Genomic DNA, 20522 nt, shown 5'->3' on the forward strand with positions numbered 1-20522 from the left:
TTTTTTTGAGACAGAGTCTTGCTCTGTCACCCAGGCTGCCAGGCTGAAGTGCAGTGGTACGATCTTGGCTCACTGCAACATCTCCTTCCTGGGTTCAAGTAATTCTTGTGTCTCAGTCTCCCTAGTAGCTAGGATTACAGGTGCCCGCCACCACGCCCAGATAATTCTTTTATTTTTAATGGCGATGGGTTTTTGCCAGGTTGGCCAGTCTGGTTTTGAACTCCTGACCTCAGGTGACCCACCCACCTCAGCCTCCCAAAGTGCTGTGATTACAGGCATAAGCAATTGCACCTGGCCAAAAACTGCTTAATAATAATAATAATAATAATAAACCTTTGACTTTCTGTGTTTTGGATAAATAAATCTATTTAGACATGCAATTGGCTTCTTTCTTTCCTTTGGGTCTTTTACTTTGGGGTAACTGAATGATCTCACAGGGGCAATGAGATACAAACTTTTTAATTTTTAACCTACATAGGAGTGGAAAAGCGAATTGAGTTGGTGAGAGGAATCATTCAAGAGAAGAGACTCTTGACCCCTGAACATGAAGCTCCAAGAGAATACTCTTTTGCTTATCTGAACAGATTCCTTACCATCTGAGATGTAGCTATGTTGCTTTGAAATTGGAAATGGTTGGAAGACTCCATCTAATTTTTCAACATTTCATGAGTAAATGGATTTATGGTTGAGGTTATGGCTATTTATTGGGTCTTCATAATTAAAATGTGGTATAAGAAAGTACTAAATCCATTGGCCTTGTCCAATTGCATCCTGATTAAATAGGCACAAACTAATGTCCATCCAGGTCAATCTATATAGGTAGAGGAGGTAATGTTTAAGAAACTGTTTTGAACTGTTGAGCCCTAACTACATTTTGGAAAAATTTCAGGTGACAGGGAAGAAGTCTGATGATTTGGGTCAGGAAAATAAATTTTTACATTACCTATTTAACTTCTTTAAAGCCACTTTTTGTATAAGAATATAGAATATAGTTGAACTTTCCAGAGATGAAGAAAGTAGAGCATTTCATAAATTCAAATCATGTCATAGTGGAGTTAATCCAAAATTTAACTGTTAATCAATGACAGAGAAATGGAAGAAGGCGTGACATGCTCCAGTTGCTGGACTCTTGCCATTCAGGCATGCAATTGCATTTTGAACAGATTGGAATCATGTGACCAGCTTGTTGGACCACTTAACAAAATGGTCATCCCAGTAATCAATGTCAGAAATAATAAAAGCATGAATTAAATGTTTTTGATCAATATTCACCCAACTCATATCCTTAATGATAATACTTAACTGAAAGAAAGACCTTTGCTTCAAGGTTCATTTGAAATTCACAGAGAACTCTAAATTTGTTTTGATATCCTAGTGCTTCTGGAAAGTATGAGTCCTATATTTCATTTTGTAGAATTAGAGCAGACTGCATAACATGCTCTTACATAGCACAGACTGTCTCTACTTTTTCATTCTATGTTTTAATAAGAGAAAATGTCATAGGGAAGGGAGACAGAGTAGAGGGAATCTTTGGATGTGGGGGTGGAAGGAAAGAGCCATGTGTATAGTTCTCTGCTGTAAATTTTGCCTGTGCCCTCTTTAAAGGTATGCCTCTTGCAGATAAATTCAAACAGTGGAAGCAGCTATCTGTCTGAACCTGACACTGCTTATTAATTTGGAGGACAGAATTATGGTTCTAGTGTCATCTTAATTAAGTGGGTTTCTACAGTTTTTCCTCTTCTAAAAGGAGAACATGTGTATTAGTCTATTTTCATTGCTATGAAGGAATACCTGAGACTGGATACTTTGTAAAGATATGAGATTTGGGCTCACAGTTCTGCAGCCTGTACAGGAATCATGGTGCTGGCATCTGCTCCTGGTGAGGGCCTCAGGAGGCTTCCAATCATGGTGGAAGGTGAAGGAGGAGCAGGCATGTCACATGATGAGAGCTGGACCAAGAGAGAGAAGGGGGAGATCCCAGACTCTATTTTAAACAGCCAGATCTCGTGTGAACTGACTAAGAACTCACTCATCACCAAGGGGGTGGTGCTAAGCCATTCAAGAGCGGTCCACCCCCATTTTGCCTTTAGAACTCATGGTGATCCTCTACAGGAGTTTCCAATGTTTGCTGAGAAATTGGAGGTAGATAGCTGGATACCATTTAGCCAAATCCATGCCACAACTGACAGCTGGTCCCAAAGTGAATTAGGCAAAGGCTACAATATCCCATCCCTAATCAACCACAGTTCATAACATCAACCTAAGATCTTTAATTTTATTTTGTCATTTTTGAGGCATAATAAATGCTTCATCTTCGGCTCATAGTATTAGCCAAGTAATTTCTTTTTAGGTGTGAGGGAAGGTTATAGAATCTTTGTCTAGATTTTCCTCAGGCTTGGAGGAATTAGCTTTGGATACCAGGTCCCTTTAAGTTATTCATTCACTTGTTTCCACTCATTCATTGACTCCAACTGTGCCAGGCATTATTCTTGGCAAAGCATTAGAACAGACAGCAAGACAGCCTTACGATGATGGTAAAAGTGTATGCCCGAGGACGACTCTTCAAATGGCACGTTAATTAACTCAACAGCTTGATAGCATCACTTTATGTTGTTCATAGCTTTTGTGGAAAAGGAAATTTTTCCTTGTCTGAGTTATGTACCATGGAAACAGGACATTTGGGGGTATTTTGTTTATAAAATCTCAGAAATCCTTTCTCAACCTGAAGTTACACAAGGTCATTTTAGTGCGGTGTTTGGTTTTCTGCTTTTTGTGTCAGTTTGCTGACATAACTTGGGTTGCATCTCGTCATCCATTCTTTAATATGTAATGGCCAGGTGCAGTGGCTCACACCTGTAATGCTAGCACTTTGGGAGGCCAAGGTAGGTGGATCACTTGAGGTCAGGAGTTCAAAACCAGCCTGAGCAACATGGTGAAACTCCGTTTCTACTAAAAATACAAAAAAATTAGCTGGGCGTGGTGGTGGGCACCTGTAATTCCAGCTGCTTGGGATGCTGAGGCAGGAGAATTGCTTGAACCTGGGAGGCAGAGGTTGTGATAAGCCAAGGTTGTGCCACTGCACTCCAGCCTGGGCTACAGAATGAGACTGTGTCTCGGAAAAAAAAAAAGGGGGTTGTAACACTAGAAAGAGCTTAGAGCAGCCTGCTTGAAGGGGAACAACTCATCTCACATTTTTTTTTTCTAAAAGCAGAAATACCTATAATAGTTTTTGACTCAACTGAACATCGTGACTTCTAAGTGACTGAATATGTTAGAAAGACTTGGCTTCCTGCCAAAGTGTTTGCAAAAGATGAAAAGGAACTCAAGGAAAAACACCCAATCATGGGCCTGGCTTGCTTTCTTTTCTTTTCTCTTTTCTTTTTTCTTTCTTTCTTTCCTTCCTTCCTTCCTACCTTCCTTCCTTCCTTCCTTCCTTCCTTCCTTCCTTTCTTTCCTTTTCTTTTCTTTTCTTTTCTTTTCTTTTCTTTTCTTTTCTTTTCTTTTCTTTTCTTTTCTTTTCTTTTTTATTCTTTTCTTTCTTTTTTAATTAGAGACTGGCTCTTACTCTGTCACCCAGGCTGGAGTACAGTGTTGTGATCACATTCACTGCAGCTTTGACCTCCTCGGGTTCAAGTGATCCTCCTACCTCAGCCTGCTGAGTAGCTTAGACTGCACGTGTACGCCACAGCACCCAGCTAATTTTTGTATATGTGCATGTATGCATTTATTTATTTTTTATTATCCTTTAAGTTCTGGGGTACATGTGCAGATCTTGAAGGATTGTTACGTAGGTATACACATGCCATGTTGGTTTGCTGCCTCCATCCCCCCTTCACCTACTTTAGATATTTCTCCTAATATTATCCCTCCCCTACCTCCCCACTCCCTGCTGTCACTCCCCTAGCCCCCCCACCCTGCAACAAATCACATTGTGTAACGTTCCCCTCCCTGTGTCCATGTGTTCTCATTGTTCAATACCCACTTATTGGTGAGAATATGCAGTGTTTGGTTTTCTGCTTTTTGTGTCAGTTTGCTGAGAATGATGGTTTTGGATTCATCCATGTCCCTGCAAAGGACATGAACGTATCCTTTTTTTATGGCTGCATAGTATTCCATGGTATGTGTGTATATGTATATATATATATATATATATATATATATATATGCATGCCACATTTTCTTTATCCAGTCTATCATTAGTGGGCATTTAGGTTGGTTCTAAGTCTTTGCTATTGTAAACAGTGCCAAAATGAACATACATGTGCATGTGTCTTTATAGTAGAATGATTTCTAATCCTTTGGGTATATACCCAGTAATGGGATTGCTGTGTCAAATGGTATTTCTAGTTCTAGATCCTTGAGGAATCGCCACACTGTCTTCCACAATGGTTGCGGTAATTTACACTCCCACCAACAGTGTAAAAGTGTTCCTATTTCTCCACATCTTCTCCAGCATCTATTGTCTCCAGATTTTTTAATGATTGACATTCTAACTGGCATAAGATGGTATCTCAATGTGGTTTTGATTTGCATTTCTCTAATGACCAGTGCTAATGAGCATTTTTTTAATATGTTTGTTGGCTGCCTAAATGTCTTCTTTTGAAAAGTGCCTGTTCATATTCTTTGCCCACTTTTTGATGGAGTTGTTTTTTTCTTGTAAATTTGTTTTAGTTCTTTGTAGATTCTGGATATTAGCCCTTTGTCAGATGGGTAGACTGCAAACATTTTTTCTCATTCTGTTGGTTGCTGGTTCACTGTAATAATTGTTTCTTTTGCTGTGCAAAAGCTCTTAATTAGATCCTGTTCATCTATTTTGGCTTTTGTTGCCATTGCTTTTGGTGTTTTAGTCATGAAGTCCTTGCCTATGCCTATATCCTGAATGCTATTGCCTGTGTTTTCTTCTAGGGTTTTTATGGTGTTAGGTCTTATGTTTAAATCTTTAATCCATCTGGAGTTAATTTTTGTATAAGGTGTAAGGAATGGGTCCAGTTTCAGCTTTCTGCACATGGTTAGCCAGTTTTCCCAACACAATTTATTAAACAGGGAATCCTTTCCTCATTGCTTGTTTTTGTCAGGTTTGTCAAAGATCAGATAATTGTAGGTATGTGGCATTACTTCCGAGGCCTTTGTTTTGTTCCTTTGGTCTATATCTCTGTTTTGGTACCAGTACCATGCTGTTTTGATTACTGTAGCCTTATAGTATAGTTTGAAGACAGGTAGCATGATGCCTCCAGCTTTGTTCTTTTTGCTTAGGATTGTCTTGTCTATGCGGGCTCTCTTTTGGTTCCATACGAAGTTTAAGGTGGTTTTTTTTTCCAGTTCTGTGAAGAAGGTAAATGGTAGCTTGATGGGGATAGCATTGAATCTGTAAATTATTTTGGGCAGTAGGACAATTTTCATGATATTCTTCCTAACCATGAGCATAGAATGTTTTTCCATCTGTTTGTGTCCTCTCTTATTTCCTTGAGGAGCGATTTGTAGTTTTTCTTGAAGAAGTCCTTCATGTCCTTTGTTAGTTGTATTCCTAGGTATTTTATTCTCTTTGTAGCAATTGTGAATGGGAGTTCACTCATGATTTGGCTCTCTGTCTGTTATTGGTGTATAGAAATGCTTGTGATTTTTGCACATTGATTTTGTATCCTGGGACTTTGCTGAAATTGCTTATCACCTTAAGGAGATTTTGGGCTGAGATGACGTGGCTTCTTAATATACAATCATGTCATCTGCAAATAGAGGCAATTTGACTTCCTCTTTTCCTAATTGAATATCGTTTATTTCCTTTTCTTGCCTGATTGCTCTGGCTAGAACTTCCAATACTATGTTGAATAGGAATGATGAGAGAGGGCACCCTTGTCCAGCGCCAGTTATCAAAGGGAATGCTTCCAGTTTTTGCCCATTCAGTATGATATTGGCTGTGGGTTTGTCATAGATAGCTTTTAGTATTTTGAGATACATTCCATCGATACCTAGTTTATTGGGAGTTTTAGCTAAAGAGCTGTTGAATTTTGTCGAAGGCCTTCTCTGAATCTATTGAGATAATCACATGGTTTTTGTCTTTGGTTCTGTTTATGTGATGGATTATGGTTATAGATTTGCATACGTTGAACCAACCTTGCATCCCCAGGATGAAGCCTACTTGATTGTGATGGATAATCTTTTTGATGTGTTGTTCCATTGGTTTGCCAGTATTTTATTGAAGATTTTTGCATTGATGTTCATCATGGATATTGGCCTGAAATTTTCTTTTCCAGTTGTGTCCCTGCCAGCTTTTGGTATCAGGATGATGTTGGTCTTATAAAATAAGTTAGGGAGGATTCCCTCTTTTTGTATTCTTTGGAATAGTTTCAGAAGGGATAGTACCAGCTCCTCTTTGTACATCTGGTAGAATTTGGCTGTGAACCCATTTGGACCTAGATTTTTTTGGTTGGTAGGCTATTAATTGCTGCCTCAACTTGAGACCTTGTTATCAGTCTATTCAGGGATTCTACTTCTTCCTGGGTTAGTCTTGGGAGGGTGTAAATGTCTAGGAATTTATCCATTTCTTCCAGATTTACTGGTTTATGTGCATAGAGTTGTTTGTAGTAATCTCTGATGGTAGTTTGTATTTCTGTGGAATCGGTGGTGATATCCCCTTTATCATCTTTTATTGCATCTATTCAATTCTTCTCTCGTTTCTTTTTTATTAGTCTGGCTAGCAGTCTATCAATTTTGTTGATCTTTTCAAAAAACCAACTCCTTGATTTATTGATTTTTTTGAAGGATTTTTTTGTGTCTCCATCTCCTTCAGTTCTGCTCTGATCTTAGTTGTTTCCTGTTTTCTGCTAGCTTTTGAACTTGTTTGATCTTGCTCCTCTAGTTCTTTTAATTTTGATGATAGGGTGTCAATTTTAGAACTTGCCTCACTTCTCATATGGGCATTTAGTGCTATAAATTTCCCTCTAGAAACTGCTTTAAATGTGTCGCAGAGATTCTGGTACATTGTGTCTTCATTCTCATTGGTTTGAAAGAACATCTTTACTTCTGCCTTCATTTTATTATTTATCCAGTAGTCATTCAGGAGCAAGTTGTTCATTTTCCATGTAGTTGTGTGGTTTTGCATGAGTTTCTTAGTCCTGAGTTCTAATTTGATGTCACTATGGTCTGAGAGACTGGTTGTTATGATTTCCGTTCTTTTGCATTTGCTGGGGAGTGATTTGCTCCCAATTATGTGGTCAGTTTTAGAGTAAGTGTGATGTGGTGCTGAGAAGAATGTATATTCTGTGGATTTGGGGTGGAGAGTTCTGTAGATTTCTATTAGGTTCGCTTGTCCAGATCTGAGTTCAAGTCCTGGATATCCTTGTTAATTTTCTGTCTCATTGATCTGTCTAATATTGACAATGGAGTGTTAAAGTCTCCCACTATTATTGTGTGGGAGTCTAAGTCTCTTTGTAGGTCATTAAGAACTTGCTTTGTGTTACTGGGTGCTCCTGTATTGGGTGCACATATAGTTAGCTCTTCTTGTTGCATTGATCCCTTTACCATTATGTAATGCTCTTCTTTGTCTCTTTTGATCTTTGTTGGTTTAACATCCGTTTTATCAGAGACTAGGATTGCAACCCCTGCTTTTTTTTTTTGCCCTCTGTTTGCTTGGTAAATCTTCCTCCATCCCTTTATTTTGAGTCTATGTGTGTCTTTGCATGTGAGATGGATCTCCTGAATACAGCACACTGATCAGTCTTGACTTTTTATCCAATTTGCCAGTCTGTGTCTTTTGATTGGGGCATTTAGCCCATTTACATTTAAGGTTAATATTGTTATGTGTGAATTTGATCCTGCCATTTTGATACTAGCTGGTTGTTTTGCCCATTAGTTGACGCAGTTTCTTAATTGTGTTGATGGTCTTTACCATTTGGTATGTTTTTGCAATGGTTGGTACTGGTTGTTCCTTTCCATGTTTAGTGCTTCCTTCAGAAGCTCTTGTAAAGCAGGCCTGGTGGTGATGAAATCTCTCAGCAATTGCTTGTCCATAAAGGATTTTATTTCTCCTTCAGCTATGGAACTTAGTCTGGCTGGATATGAAATTCTGGGTTGAAAGTTCTTTTGTTTAAGGATGTTGAATATTGGCCCCCACTCTCTTCTGGCTTGTAAGGTTTCTGCCGAGAGATCCGCTGTGAGTCTGATAGGCTTCCCTTTGTGGGTAACCCGACCTTTCTCTCTGGCTGCTCTTAGCATTTTTTCCTTCATTTCAACCCTGGTGAATCTGACAATTATGTGCCTTGGGGTTGTTCTTCTTGAGGAATATCTTTGTGGTGCTCTCTGTCTTTCCTGGATTTGAATGTCAGCCTGCCTTGCTAGGTTGGGGAAGTTCTCCTGGATAATATGCTGAAGAATATTTTCCAGCTTGGATTCATTCTCCCTGTCACATTCAGGTACACTGATCAAGCATAGAGTAGGTCTTTTCACATAATCCCATATTTCTTGGAGGCTTTGTTCACTTCTTTTCACTCTTTTCTCTCTATTCTTGCCTTCGCATTTTATTTCATTGAGTTGATCTTCAATCTCTGATATCCTTTCTTCTGCTAGATCGATTCGGCTATTGAAACTTGTGTATGCTTCACGAAGTTCTTGTGCTATGTTTTTCAGATCCATCAAGTCGTTTATTCTTCTCTAATCTGGTTATTATAGTTAGCATTTTGTCTAACCATTTTTCTAGATTCCTAGTTTCTTCATGTTGGGTTACAACATGCTCCATTAGCTCAGAGAAGTTTGTGATTATCCACCTTCTGAAGCCTGCTTCTGTCAGTTCGTCAAACCCATTCTCCATCCAGTTTTGTTCCTTTGCTGGTGAGGAGTTGTGATCTCTTGGAGGAGGAGAGGCATTCTAGTTTTTGGTGTTTTCATCCTTTTTGTGCTGGTTTCTGCCCATCTTCATGAATTTGTCTGCCTTTAGTCTTTGAAGTTGGTGACTTTCGGATGGGGTCTCTGAGTGGTCGTTCTTTTTGTGGATGTTGAGGCTATTTCTTTCTGTTTTGTAGTTTTAATAGTCAAACCCCATTGCTGTAGGACTGCTGGAGGTCCACTCTGGACCCTGCTTGCCTGGAAATCACCTGCGGGGGTTGCAGAACAGCAAGGATTGCTGCCTGTTCCTTCCTCTGGTAGCTTCATCCTGGAAGGATACCTGCCAGATGTCAGCCATAGCTCTCCTATATGAGGTGATTCTTTGGATATACAGGGGTCAGGGAGCCACTTGAGGAGGCAGTCTGTTACTTGTCAGAGCTTAAGTGCTATTCTGTGAGCTCTGTTGCTTCCTTCAGAGCTGCTGGGCAGGGGCATGTAAGTCTGCTGCAGCGGAACTCAAAACCACTCCTTTTCCCATGTGCTCTGTCTCTGGAAGGTGTGGTTTTACTTATAAGTCCCTGACAGGCTGCCTCGTTTTTTTCAGAGATACTCTGCCCAGCAAGGAGGGATTCTAGTCATAGTCTGCCTGCAGAGGCGTTGTTGAGCTGTTTTTATTCGGCCATCTTGGCAGAAGTCCTCTATTTATTTATTTTTAAGTAGAGATGGGCTTCTGCCATGTTGCCCAGGCTGGCCTCAAATTCCTGGACTCAAGCCATCCTCCCGCCTTGGCCTCCCAAAGTGGGCCTGGCATCTTGTAGGTTTTCAATAGGTGTTTGTAGTTTTGGTATCTGGAGCCAACTAGAATTTCATCTGAAAACAAAGTTTACATTAAAGAACAAAACTGAATTTCCCCCCATTCTAATTGAATCTCTAGAATGATTCATTTCCCTATCTGTAAAATGTGAAGACAAATCCTTACCTCATGGGGTTATTAGGGGACCTCAATGAGATAGCACAGGAAAGTCCTTCATAAGCAATCCAACGCTATTAAAATAGAAGGCTTATCATGAAAAAAAAAAAGCAAACTGGAGTCCTTGATTAATTCTTATTGTGTTCTTGATTAATAGCAGGCACTTGGGTTTTTTTTAAAAGTTAATATGTGCCTTTTAAGGAATAATTTTGAACATCTGAAGTTAAAATATTGAAAAATCTCTTTTCTGAAAGTCCTTTCCCTGTGGGTAATTTTAGGCCCATATATTAGAAAGCACAGAAAGTCCAACATCTTGCATAGAGTTAATGGTAAATTTGGTGTCTTGAGAACCACAGATGGAAAATTGGTTTCTGACATTTAGATGTTTCACTTGTGTAGCTGTGTATGGGATATGGGCTGGGGTGTTTGTCTGCTCAGTCTCTGAGCCATCCAGCCCCTCACTGCATTTTGAGATTTTTGTTATTCTGAACCATACAAAATTGCTGATATTTTTCCCTACTTTTGACCTACAAAAATGGTGATTTCATATATTCAGCCTTAATATATTTCTGTAATTGAATGTGTGCTTATTTATTTATCTGTTCTGTCTGATATGGGCATTTGGAGGGCAGGGATTGTATGTCATATCTAAAAGGAAGTCCAGAAATCTGAGCTCAATGTGAAATATAAAATGTCTTTTCATGTGGACTGCAATACTATTATTGACACCCTTCATGGAGATAAACGCACTAGAAATCATAGGTGCTTAATAGCTGGGGACATCCTACGGGTGAACTCCACTCCTGGGGAGTGTGCAGCTCAAACTAGTAGCAATCTTGGCAAACTGGCAACCTGGGTGTGCTGCAGCACCCCTGAGTCATCTCTTCATTCCTGGGTCCCACTGCCTTTCTATTATCTCACTTCCCTCTGCTGTTATCACTGTGTGGGTCCTGCTACTTTTGCCTGTAGCTTACCCAGTTAGGGGGAGATAGGGTGTCCCTGTTGCCCTGCTTTCCAAGCCTCTTTTATTGTAACCCATAGTAGGAATACGTTTCACATCATGACCCAGTACACTATGCTGTATTACATATATATGCATATGATCAATCAGTGAATCAATCAATCAATGTAATTCTATTCTGTTCTATTCTATTGTATCTATGATATATATTTGGCAGTCCAGTTCCCAGTTTTGAGAAGCTATCCATCATGTCTTTTTTGAATGAGGAACCAGCTAAACTTGCGGAGACCTTTATGCTTCATGAGAAAGGGAAAAAATGCCAGCTCAGTCTTTAAGCTTTTTATCCCTCTTAAGTAGCTGTGGCCTGTGTCAGTTTATATCAGGATTTGTTTTCCTATTCCTGGTTTTGAGAAGCCACAGCCTTGCCGATAAGCCCCAGACTGGGGCTATGGCTTCAGTAACAAAGTTCTGGAAGCCGTGTAATTAATTATAGGTGGTAATGGCTTCAGTCACGGTGGAGTGTTTCAGTTTGACCATGAATATCACCAGAAATATGCTGCTGTGTGCATGGATATAGCCAGGTGAGATTATTTATCTTTATGCTTGTTTACAATTTCAAATATGACTTTATAATTTTGTCCTATCTATAAATTGAGATTTAAATTTATCAAAATACCTATGCGGAGCCATATAACCAAATACGGACTGGATTTTGCTAGGAGAATCAGCAGCTTGGGAATATTTTGGTTTTGATGAAAACTTTTGAAATGTTTTGAAAAGAGGTACAGCACCTTTAACTCAATTCTGAATTTTGGTATACAATGTGTATATTTATTTCTATTAGAATTAAGAAAAATAAACAGCATTTGCTTGCCTTGAGACTCAGACAGCCTATTTAAATGTGGCTTTTCCAGTGGTTCACTGCTTTTAATTCAGAGGCATATATTTTTTAGGGGAAAAAAGAGGCAGTGTCTTCTCCCCATAGGGTTCCATCATTATCAAACTAGACTGTATCATATCTAAAATCCTACTAATCAGGCAGGAACTAGAGGCATGAGGCTTTCTTGTTTGGGTGAATTCAGAATGGATTTAGTGTGTTGCTCAAAGGGAAAACTTTTGAATTAACCTGCCTCAGACTTGCACTGATTTTTGAGGTGTGGAGGCCCTTGGCAGAGTGTTTTGATTGGTATCGGCATGCCTTCTGCTGTCAGAGAGCTGACCCAAGGGATATGTGACAATCACAGGAGATTTCCTTTCAAGAGCTCACAGAAATGCCTCACAGAGCTCCAGGTTAGATGGAGGGTAGTGGAGGGCAAGGCACAAAATCTGGATGATTTATCTCAGCCTCTGACACATTTTATATCCTTGAGTAAATCACTTAACCTCTTTGCCAGGGCCTTCAATTACAAAATGGAAATAAGGTTCCCATTTCCCAGACCTCACTAAAAGGGATATTATATATTTTGACCAAGAAAAGCAGACTTTTTTTTTTTCTTCACTGAAGATAATTCTAAAAGAGTTACAACAGTATTTTGAGATGACAACATTATTGAAATAGGCAAATGACTAGCCAAAGGAAGTATATGTTAAACTAGGGCAAGTCCTTCAGATTAAAAAAAATGCATAAAGAAGCTACTATATTCAAGACACTTTACAATTCACTTTTACATGGTTATTTAATCCTCCCAGTTGTGCTGGGTGGCAGTTGGTTATTTTCCTATTTCTAATTTTGTGAATAACGAAAGCGAGGCTCAGAGAAGTTAACCAACTTGCTTGGAGTCACACAGCAAGGAAGTAGCTGTGCCCAGCTTCAAGTCTGAGGCCAGGTCCAGCATCCTTCCCATGACGTATCACCTGCCTTTGATGTGGGATTAAGAGATAACAGCACATCTAAAAATAAACCCACTTTCTGAAAAAACTGGATAATTGAAATACCTATATTTAGTTTCTAAATCATACTTCAGTTTCCAAATTTGCTTTATTCTCTGGAGGTATTTTTCTTTAAGGTGTGTATGATATTGTACCAGCCTTGCTGTTTCTATCAAATGCATTTATTGGTTAATGGTTCTTTCCTGGTTCTTATATCACTGGTTAACAAGACTCTTCAGAGGCTTATCTGTGCTGTACTATTATTCCTTTTTAAAATACATGACTGACTCCTAGTGAATAATCTTTGTATCATTGTTATGGCTATTTTCAAAATTTACAACTTTTAGAATAAGGCATTCTTCAATCCAGCTGGGTAGTCTGCTAGTTGCCAAGCCCAGATAGTTAGATGTTGTGTTTTTGAAATCTGAGAGAATGAAAAGTTGAACACTGATATGGTTTGGCCCTGTGTCCCCACCCAAATCTCATGTTGAATTGTAATCCCCACTTGTTGGGGGAAGGGCCTGGTGGGAGGTGATTAGATCTTGGGGACAGACTTTTCCCTTGTTCTTCTCAGGATGGTGAGTGACTTCTCATGAGATCTGATGGTTTAAAAGTCTGTGGCACTTCCCCCCTCGCTTCCTCTCTCTCTGTCCTGCTCCACCATAGTAAGACATGCCTGTTTCCCCTTCACCTTCTTTCTTGATTGTAAGTTTCCCAATGCCTCCTCGCCATGCTTCCTGTATAGCCTATGGAACTGTGAGTCTATTAAACTTCTTTTCTTCATAAATTACCCAGTCTCAGATAGTTCTTTATAGCAGTGTGAGAATGGACTAATACAAGCAGAGTTCTGCTTTTCCTTCCAGCTTCACAAGCAGCAGTGGTGTTAAAACCCCCCTCTCACTTGGGGCTCTCTATGTCTGAACAGTTCAGACTGACGGCAACTGCTTATTGAATACCCCTTACTTGGGTGCATTAGTCAAATGCAATTGATTGTTATAACACACCACCAGCTTAGGAGAGGGAATCAGACTCCTGAATTGAAGATATGACTTTGAAGGACAAAGTGTAAATCATTGAATACAAAGTCCAATAATTTTCTCACAGTGAATACAATGTGTCAATGATTGCATCCTCAAAACAGCTGGACAATGCAGAGATGGCTGATATTCAAGACTAGACATTGGGGGACCCCTAAGAACCTCTCTCAAGATTCATTTGGTTTTACCTCTTGACTGGAAAAATTCTTATTTCTCAGGGAACCTTGTTCAGAGGGATGCTACTATGTATTATGTATACATGTACATTTAAGATTATAATAAAATGGAAGATAATTTATCAGAGAATACTTTGAAAGCCAACACGTTTTAACTGTCATCCATATTACAGCCTTGGCATAGTCTTTATGTATCTTCCAAAGGATCAAAGAACCACTCCAGATCTTTTCTCCTTGGCCCTTCAGCTGCCAGCATCTTTCCTAATTCAACAGTAACTCATAATCATTTAGCACAAACTAGAGATGTGTACAAATGCAATTATTTAGATAAAGATTTTCTTGTTGTTGCCATTGACTTTAAAGAAATGAGTTTATCAGGATATAGGCACAGGCAAAGACTTCATGACTAAAACACCAAAGACAATGGCAACAAAAGCCAAAATTGACAAATTAGATCTAATTAAACTAAAGAGCTTCTGTACAGCAAAAGAAACTATCAGAGTCAGCAGGCAACCTACAGAATGGGAGAAAAATTTTGTAATCTATCCATCTGACTAGGGGCTAATATCCAGAATCTACAAAGAACTTAAACAAATTTACAAGAAAAAAACAACTCCATCAAAAAGTGGGCAAAGGATATGAACAGACACTTCTCAAAAGAAGACATTTATGCAGCCAACAAACATATGAAAAAAAGCTCGTCATTACTGGTCATTAGAGACATGCCGATCAAAACCACAGTGAGATACCATCTCACACCAGTTAGAATGGTGATCATTAAAAAGTCAGGAAACAACAGATGCTGGAGAGGATGTGGAGAAATAGGAATGCTTTCACACTGTTGGTGGGAGTGTAAATTAGTTCAACCTTTGTGGAAGACAGTGTGGTAATTCCTCAAGGATCTAGAACCAGAAATACCATTTGACCCAGTAATCCCATTACTGGATATATACCTAAAGGATTATAAGTCATTCTACTGTAAAGACACATGCAGATGTGTGTTATTGCAGCACTGTTCACAACAGCAAAGACTTGGAACCAACCCAAATGTCCATCAATGATAGATTAGATAAAGAAAATGTGGCACATATACACAGTGGAATACAACACAGCCATAAAAAAGAATGAGTTCATGTCCTTTACAGGGACATGGATGAAGCTGGAAACCATCATTCTCAGCAAATTAACACAGGAATGGAAAACCAAACATCACATATTCTCACTCGTAAGCGGATGTTGAACAATGAGAACACATGGACACAGGGAGGGGAATATTACACACCAGGGCCTGTCAGTGGGTGGAGGGCTAGGGGAAGGATAGCATTAGGAGAAATACCTAATGTAGATGAAGGGTTGATGGGTGCAGCAAACCATTATGGCACATGTATACCTGTGTAACACACCTGCACGCTCTGTACATGTACCCCAGAACTTAAAGTAAAAACAAGAAAAAAAAAAAAGAAATGAGTTTAAAGTTCAGTTTGAGACCTGGATGATGAGCTAAACCTTGCTTTTCTCACCTTGCTGGGCTGAAGTACCAGCCAGAACCCAAGTCCTTCACATGCTCTAGACCAGCCTCTCATATGAAAGACTTCTCTCTTCTGCCCTTGCTGCCTGTACTCTAGACAGCACCCAGCCAAGTGCTGGCCTGAAGTTCTTTCTTCATTGCTGTCCCGAAGCCCCTGGAGAGCATTACGGATGAGGGACCTTCTGTCTTCTCCATACCTTGGGAAAGCAGTGAATCTCCCAGCTATTGGAAAGACAGTGTTGTAAAATTTCAAACATACTGGGAGTCTACAATGTGAATAGATCTTCAATATGTTTTGTTCTTTCACTCTAAGGTGGTTGCTAAGAATAGAGGCAAATAAGCTCTAAGAAACTTTGTCTGTGACCCCTCTGTGACTCAGCCAGCCTTACTAATTTACTGTGGGAGTCAGGCTTTGAATCTGTTAGAACAAATTACTTAAGTTGTGCTCTTTGCATTAGAATCTGCACTTCAAATGAATTAATTCTACACCCACCTGGTGTGACAAACAGCGTAAGGTTAGAGAGGTGGTAAAACAGAACTAGAGATGGGGAAAGTGATGCTGTGGCTATTTTTCCCCCATCATTCCTGTCTAGGTCCTTCTGACCTCCTTTTCTGTTGATGAGGTTTCCTCCCCTAGTCATTTTCTCTCTTTTTCCCACTCACCCAATTGTTGATGGACCCATTCACATTCTCACTTTGTACCTTACGTCAAAATATTCTGATGTCCATGCGAGGTATATCCAGAAGGATTCTCTGTGAGAGTCCCATTTCTAATCTGCTCATTTCTAGGAAGGACTATAAGTACAGCTTGGGGCAGATGGCAGCTGTTCAGATTGCGGTGTGTGGTTATTTCTGCAGTTTTACTGTTTAAAAATAAAAATCCAAGTTTGTTAACAATTGTGGGGAAGAAAGCTCAGGAAAGGGCCAGCATATTTCATTGAGCTATCAGAACATTATTCTTCTAGAGAGTGAAGGCAGATAAAGTAGATAGATGGATTTGGAAACAATACCTGGATGAGAAATCTTATACATTACATTCCCTGCTCAAATAAAGAACTCAATTAATTTGTCAATCGACAAGGAAAGGCCACTAGCTAGAAAAAATGGGCAACAATATGTATAGGTGATTCACAAAGAAAGAAATATATTTCTTCTTTTGGTCAATAAATATGTAAATATCACTAGTAGTCATAAAAACATAAATGGAGACAACAATTAGATGTGCTTTTTCACCCACCGGATGGGCAGTGATGGAAGTAATCAATAAATATGCAGTGGTGGGGAAACTGTAGGGAAACAGGTACTCTCGTACTCGGCAGGTGGGGCTGCAAATACTAGTTATATCTTGCAGTAGACAGGCAGTATTTATCAAAATTTTAAATGCACACACCATTTGGCCAAATTCTTGTAAGTCTGGATAATTAACCTTTGGAAATGTTTGCACATGTTCATAGAGATATTATATAAGGGCCTTTTTTTGTAGTATTGTTTGCTATAGCAAACTACTGGAAACATGCTAAATGTCCATCACTAAAGGACTAGTTAAGTAAATCATAATTCATGCTTAACTTGAAATACTATAAGCTGTTTAAAAAACTGAGGGAGCTCTGTATATACTGTTATGGAAAGATCTCAGGGCATATTGTTAATGCCCAGGCAAGAAGCTGCAGGGACAATACATGTGATTATGATTCCATTTATTTTAAAAATAAACCCAAAGCCATAGCTCCTTATGTATACTTAGATATGTACATAAATGCACAGATAAAGTCATGCAATACTATATGCCAAACTTTTAACAGTGGAGCAAAAAGAAGTCACAAAGTGGGACTTTTAATTTTTTACTTGACATACTTTTGACCTTTGATGTTTTATTACCTTTCTATTACAATAAGAATGGATTACTTTGGGAGGCTGAGATGAGTGGATCACTGGAGTCCAGGAGTTTAATACCAGCTTGGGCAACATGGCAAGACCCCGTCTCTACAAAAACATTCAAAAAATTAGCCAGGTATGGTGGTGTGTACCTGTAGTCCAAGCTACTCAGAAGGCTTGGGACCATCGCTTGAACCTGGAAGGTTAAGGCTGCAGTGAGCCATGATCATGCCACTGTGCTCCAGCCTGGGTGACAGAGTGAGACCCTGTCTAAAAAAAAAATGGATTATTTGTATAATTCGTTAAACATATATAAAAATAGGAAAGTTACAACTTAGTTTTCTGGGAAAAATACTCTGAACTGCCTCCCAAAGAGACTGTTCAGGAAACCAAAGGTGGGTGGGACAACAAAAGTGTTTCCTTTTTATTTTGGTCGTGGTTGGTCCATTTATATAATGGAGCATGACAGGCTTTTTTTCTGTACACTTTTCAGGAAGCATACCTGCATAGCCTGCAGATGAGGAGGCCATCACTCACAGCTGGCTGAGACAGTGACTTACAAGCAGACTGGACTGAAGGGGTGGGGAATCACATGCCCACTTGCTGACTGGAACCAAAGAGCCCATCATTAAAGATGGATCAACATAAAATGTTGGTGTTCCCACAGTCCACTTCACTTCCCTGATGCCCCAGAGCTCTGGTGGACTCAGAGCTCAGCACTCACGGAAGCTGAGGAGGCCTAGGGCTCAGAGCTGTCATTAGATTCAATAAAGCTCGCTCTCTGTGAAACGTGCTTCCCTAGGCTCCTAACCAGCAGGCATAGCATTGCATTTCTCTGACACCTTCCTGACCTTCTATAAGTGCACATTGCATAATAATTTGTTGTTTACATGTCAGTCTTCCTCTTTATTCTGTATTTGTATTCCCAGCACTCAATACAGTGTCTGACACACAGGCAATGCTCAGGAAATGACTGTTGAATAAAGGATAAAAGTCTAGATTCTGAACAACCGTCTTATAAGTGAACTTATGAAAACTGAGGCTTTCCTGTGGTTGGATATAAGGGAAAGGTATAGAAGCATGACAACTAAAAACTGGTGCAATTAAAAAACTGGTACAGTTAAACTGGTCATGTGACCAGCTGGTTCAGTGTTTAAGCTTTGGAGTTAACAGCTTATGTTCAAATCCTGGCATTTCCACTTGCTAGCTAGCAACTTGGCAAGTTCTTTAATGTCCTCCTCCTTTGTAAAATGGAGATACCAAAATGAATCTACCTTACAGGCTGGTTGCTAGGATTCAAGAGATAGTGGATGTGAAGCTTTAACAGCGGGAGTGGCACATCATTTGTTGTTCACTCTTAGCGATTGTTGTCTAGAACTTTCAAGACATGTAATTCTACTTGGTCAAGTTTTTTGAATACCCCTTTAAACACTGAGTGTTTCTTATTTAACCAACTTTGTGAATTATTTTTTAAAAATGGATGCTATTTCCTGAAACAATATAATGAGTATCTCCATTTTAACTCAGGAACATTGTCATAAGCAGTAATTACTGTCCTGTGCAAAACACAGAAATACTGCCCACACTTGTGTAGGTGTGTGCAGTTGTCACACTTCCAACGACTCTGATTTTTGAGTTCTTCTGTCTTACATTTATTAATGGTCAACTTTCAATTCTTGCTAAGCTCCATAGCCAGCTTTTAGTACTTTCTTTGATTGTTTTTCTTATTTCTAATATACGGTGCTCTTGGAAATCAGACAACCACAAATGTTATAATTGTGTAGAAATAAGAGTGGCTTGATGAGGCTCTTACTGAGCTCTCTAATGAATAAGGTAAATGCTTTCTGCGATTTCCACGTTGGTTGAATCCTTTCCTATTTAATGCCAATATTTGATATATTTAAGATAGATGCCATTTAAGCATATGCAAAAACGTTTTATTCTATTTTCTTTTTTTTTTTTTTTTTGAGACGGAGTTTCGCTCTTGTTACCCAGGCTGGAGTGCAATGGCACGATCTCGGCTCACCGCAACCTCTGCCTCCTGGGTTCAGGCAATTCTCCTGCCTCAGCCTCCTGAGTAGCTGGGATTACAGGCACGCGCCACCATGCCCAGCTGATTTTTTGTATTTTTAGTAGAGACGGGGTTTCACCATGTTGACCAGGATGGTCTCGATCTCTTGACCTCGTGATCCACCCGCCTCGGCCTCCCAAAGTGCTGGGATTACAGGCGTGAGCCACCGCGGCCGGCCTCTATTTTCTATTCCACAATTTTAACCTGAAGTCAACATAATGCCATGGACTGGGCTAGAAGTTTCAGCACTTCCTTGGATAGAAGGAAGCAGCCTGCACTGTGGGGAAGGACATTAGGTCCAGCTCTTAGATCTGCTAGTTAGTTGCTATGTGGGCTCAGTTTCCTCTTCTCTAACAAGGAAAATAAGATGGGACAATCAGCAGGGCTTAAATGAGGTAGCCTGTGTTAATATTATAAAGCGCTAACATTTTTTTATTAGAAATGGTGTTACTCCAACACGTTTGTAGTTTTTTAAATTGTACTTCTAAGGATCTGTACTGAGAGACTACTTGGTATGCCTTATCAGAGAATTCATCATCAGTAGCCTTTAAATAAGTCGTTTCATTTTAAACATTTTCTAAAACTGTTGTGAAGTTACTGTCTGATGGATGATGCAGTAAGGTAGAGGAATGGGCTCCTAAAAATGCCACCCATATGGGGTTTAGTGAGCCGGGAGTTGGATATCTCTTGTTTCCAATAGATTTTACCAATAAGCTCTTTTAGACATACAGATGGGAAAGTATTAAAATATATATGTGGTGTGTTCATGTTAACAGGGAACTGTTGATAATTAAGTAAATCCAGTATTTTTCCTTTAAACTTACATTTTTCAAATTAAATTATTTCTGTACTAACCATCTGTCCTTGTGTGCCCAGTATGAAATGCCTTATGATTAGTTAGTAAATTTTTACTCAATTTGAAATGTATCTGCTACCTTTTCCCCTCTCCCATATTTACTTCCTCCTCTCTTTAGACCTCACTGGGTATCTGCCTGAAATGAATTCCTCTTTGCAGTCCTGTGTCCTTTGGGACCAGCTGACCACGTGGCCATCTTGAGTTTGGATCTAATTTTGTCTTCATTATAGACTGAATGGGCCCCACTCAGGGCCTGTTTAACTCTGTTGTTTAATGGAGTACAGGAACTTTAGAGACATCCAGTACTAAAATGCAAGAAGCTAAAAGGCATGGAAGCTGAATTTCAACCACAAAGAAGTTCA

At 39.4% G+C, this 20522-nt stretch overlaps 1 protein-coding gene across 5 annotated transcripts in view; it reads left to right on the forward strand.

Annotated features, from left to right (window-relative positions):
* The window catches only part of RAPGEF4 (Rap guanine nucleotide exchange factor 4), a 323726-nt gene that overhangs the window by 132631 nt on the left and 170573 nt on the right, over positions 1-20522 (forward strand). Inside the window, exon 1 of one of the 5 annotated variants that reach the window (XM_037741904.1) lies at positions 11192-11329. The exons of the other annotated variants lie outside the window; for them this stretch is intronic. The gene's annotated coding sequence lies outside the window, so the exon portion shown is untranslated. Of the gene's footprint in view, positions 1-11191; positions 11330-20522 lie in introns of those variants that run through there. 5 annotated transcript variants of the gene reach the window in all.

The sequence above is a fragment of the Cebus imitator genome, unplaced genomic scaffold, assembly GCF_001604975.1.
Source record: "Cebus imitator isolate Cc_AM_T3 unplaced genomic scaffold, Cebus_imitator-1.0 Scaffold110, whole genome shotgun sequence".
Lineage (NCBI taxonomy): Eukaryota > Metazoa > Chordata > Mammalia > Primates > Cebidae > Cebus > Cebus imitator.